Below are 4,076 nucleotides of genomic sequence, written 5' to 3' on the forward strand. Positions count from 1 at the left end.
TCCTGACGAAGACTCTAACCAAGTCGCGCCAGTCGTGGATTTGTGAGGGAGGAAGGTGTTCGAGCCAGGCTCGCGCTGAGTCTGACAAGAGCAAGGGGAGGTTGCAGATGATGAGCAGGTCATTGTCTGCACCACCTAGCTGGCAAGCTAGGCGGTAATCGGCAAGCCAGAGTTCAGGGTTGGTCTCGCCGCTGTACTTCGCGAGATTGGCTAGTTGCTGAAACCGGGCGGGGAAAAGACCAGCGCGGATGGCCCTGCTGAAGACCCGAGGGCCCGACAGTTTAGGGGAAGGACTGTGGTCCTCTCCGCTGTCGTAGTGACCGCCTCGATGTGGGTGGTAGCCTCGAGAGGGCCTCTCGTTATCGTGGCGTCATCGCCTGCTGGCCACCTCATGGTCTCCCTGTACCTCGCGTCGATTGCCGAGGCGGTCCAGAAGCACGGGGGCCCTCTAGGCTATCGGAGCTCGGTCGGGCTCGGGACGAGCTGGGGCTTCCCTGTCTTGCCGAGGTAGTGCCGTGGGCAGGTTCGAGGCACCCCTGTGTCGTTGAGAGGTGGAACTCTCAGCCTGCTGAACCGCGGCGGTCTCTAGGAGATCCCGGAGCTCACCGCGGACCCACCACCCCTCCGTGGTAGAAGGCTCGGACATTGCGCGGACCAGCATTGCCGCAGCTGTGACATTCTGGCTAGCACGATTGAAGACTGGGGGTTGCTCACTCCCTTCGTCGTCATGGATGCGGTGATGCACATCGTGGGCCCTCCATCGGGCTCCCCCGCCTTCACTGTGACCTCGCTGTTCCTATTCGAGAGAGTCTCGAAGCTGCTGCAGAAGGAGTTGGTCTTGTTCGACCTTGGCCTGGAGCTCATGGAGCTGTTCTAGGTCTGGGCGCTGAGGTCGCGCAAGAGCGACATTCTCATTTCGTGCGGTCGGCAGGACGGCGCATGGAGGTGTGACGGTGCCCGCGCCTGGGCAAAGCGGGGAACGGCTACCTGCCCCCTCGTCCTCTTCGCCCGCCCTCGGCATCCCGAGCCCGACGTGAAAACACTCGCGAGTGGGGTCGTAGGTGCCTTCGTCGTCGGAGTCGGAGTAGCCGAAGCAGTAGTCGCTTGTGACCAAGAACTGGCGCAAAGCCCTAGGGTTGTTGAGTCCAGAGAAATCCACTCCGGGACATGCCTCGTTCTCATCTGAGGAGTCGGCATGGATGCTCAGGTCGAGAGCGAAGCACTGGCGGTGTTCCGAGGGATGCTCATGAGCGGCAGTGTAAGCATAGGCGTAAGAGGCGGCGGCATTTCTCAACCCAAAGGGGTATGGGGATGGTGCCATCGCCAGATTCTACCCCGCTGAGGTCGGTTCTTCAGGGAGTGGTGAAGCGGAGCTTGACGACTAGGCATCGCCGCGTGTCACGGGCGACTTTCCTTTGTCCAAGCTCAGGTTATATAGGTCCCCAGCCAGGGACCCAGTGCCAACAGCTAGTCGTAGGATATCGGTGGGGGGTGGCGTGGCGCCCCGGATTCGCGTAGCGTCGGGGTGGCCTCGTTCGTGTCGTGCTTGGCGAGCACGGCGAGAGCGGCCGCCCGGGCGCCGCCTACGCCTGGGCTGCCGGGGTGTGACTTCATCGTCGGACGGTGGGGCTCGAGGAGTGAGGAGTACCATGCGTACTCATGCCCTAGAGACATGAACTCGAGGCTCCCGAACCAAACCACGGTGCCAAGACGCAATGGCCGTACGGGGTCTGCCATCCGGAACCTGCTAGGATGACAAAACTGACATGTAGCGCCCCCTACTTGGCGCGCCAACTGTCGGTGTTTTGGACTAGGGGGTCCTCAACCAACCAGTGAATTCATTCTGCGTGCTCCCGATTCCAGATGGTGATGCAAAGAGACACAAGGTTTATACTGGTTCAGGCAATCGAGGCCCTACGTCCAGTCTGAGAGGTCGATCTTGTATTCCTTGCACCGAAGTGCTCGTAGTAGGGGGTTACAAGCTAAGGGAGAGAGGGAGCTGGTCCTAGGTCTTGGCAAGGTGTCGTGCGGGCCGCTTGAGGCGTTGCTCTTAGGCGACAGGGATGTGCGCATGAGTGTGTTACAAGGTGTTCTCCCCTCTCTTCAAAACATCCCAAATCCTCTCCTTTTATAGCCTGAAGGGAGGACAAGGACGGTACCTGAGCTAACTATACGGTGTCGTGTGAACAGAGGTGGCGTGTCCGGGCCCTGTAGTCTGTTCCTATGGCGGCGTGGTCGTCGGAGTGGTCCGTCCTTGGAGCACTAGAGCGGCGTGGTTGTCCCATCAGATTCTGTGCGTCATGGGAACCCCGGGACTGCCTCGGAGTGGGTGCGGTGGTGAACGTGCAAGCCACTGTGGACGGACTGTGCCCGAGGCTGAGGCTTGGCCGGTGCCGAGGCTGCCCCACGGTGGAGGGGTCTCAGCAGGCAAGAACCCCAAGATCGCCGAGACCTTGGTGTACAGTGCCGAGGCCTCGAGCGGGCGGCTGATCGTGGGCACTGCGTTAGGACACAGTGGTCGGTAATCCCCGCCGTACCCTGTCACAGCCAGTATGGCGCTGATCGTGGACACAGTGTTAGGACACAGTGGCCGGTAATCCCCGCCGTGCCCTGTCCCGGCCGGTATGGCGCTGATGCGACCTCGGGTCGCGTCGGCCATTCTGTGGCGTTGAGCCGTCGTCCGGCTGTGATTGCGGGAGTGGTTGAAGCATTAATGAGACATGACGCGTTGTCTGGAGGGTCGGTCGAGGCGGGGGGTGACGGGCTGCGGACGACCCGGCCTCGGGCGACACGGAGAATGAGGCCTCGCGTGAGACGGAGAATGAGGCCTCGCACGAGACAGAGATCGGGCTCCTTGCCGAGGCCTTCCGTGGAGAGCCTTGGGCGAGGCGGAGGCGGCGCTTGCTGCCGAGGCCTTCCCTGGGGGGCCTCGCGCGAGGCGGAGTTTGTGTCAGTATGCCGAGACCTCCTGCTCGAGGCTCGAGGCGAGGAGGAGGACCCAGTGAGCCTGGTCGTGGCAGACGAGGGGCCCACGGCTTACCTTCTAGCTTTACTTTTTAGATGGGACTTTAGCGACCCATTTAATGTTTGCTTGGGGTACCCCGTTCTAAGGTACCCGACAAGTTGGGAAAAGGAGTATGTACTATATTGTGTAGTTGGATTACCTCAATCGGTCGTGATTCTCTAGTATACATATATAGGTGGTTTTATCCTAGTATCAAACCTTTCCGGAACGAAATATGTAATTCACACAAGATTGGGTAAGTTCACACTAAATTAGTTTTTAAATTGGACTCGGACCAAGAAAACTGGCTTAAAATTGTTCTCCATCCACGTTTTCTTCATCTTGACTTCAAACTAGGAGATCTATATATGTTCTTCAATCGTCTTGACGAGATAAAGCAGAATGGTGAAGTTCATTCTTAGATTTAGATAACTTTACAAAACCAGCTTAGCTTGTTTCTACTGGATAATTCTCCCAAGGTTGTAATTTTTTTCTTGCAGACTCTAAATTAGGCTATTTATATATTTCTTTAATCGTGTCTCAATGAGAGAAACACAATGATGGAGTCAAGTATGATGGAGTCAAGTTTGTATTTTGACAGTGTAAAACTTGGCTTAGCCGGTTTGGAAAATAAGCCGCTGGAAATTCTGAACTCAGCTTCCTTCGACAGTTTTGGCTGTCTACAGTATTGCTTGTTAAAATTAAAATAAATCCAATGTTGATTGTGCATCTATGAGGCAACTACAATAAATATTATAAAATTGAATCTACATATATATAGGATAAATTAGGACTATTCTCTCCGTCCCTAAATAACTATCGTCATTTGTAGAAAATACGTGCAACATTTGTATCTCCAAAAAAAATTATTAAAAACTAGATTCAAAGATCTTTCTAATAATAATAATTATGTACCATTAATAATAATATTTTTTAATATATATTTAGTTAAAGTTGATTCTCGAGAAACGAAAACGATAGATATTTAGAGTAAAAGGGAGTACAGGATATCCAGTCCCCTCCGATGGTGCGGGGTATAGTTTTCCAAACGTGCCGGCACTACACGGCACTA

Source organism: Miscanthus floridulus, chromosome 16, assembly GCF_019320115.1.
Source record: "Miscanthus floridulus cultivar M001 chromosome 16, ASM1932011v1, whole genome shotgun sequence".
NCBI classification, from domain to species: Eukaryota; Viridiplantae; Streptophyta; class Magnoliopsida; order Poales; family Poaceae; genus Miscanthus; species Miscanthus floridulus.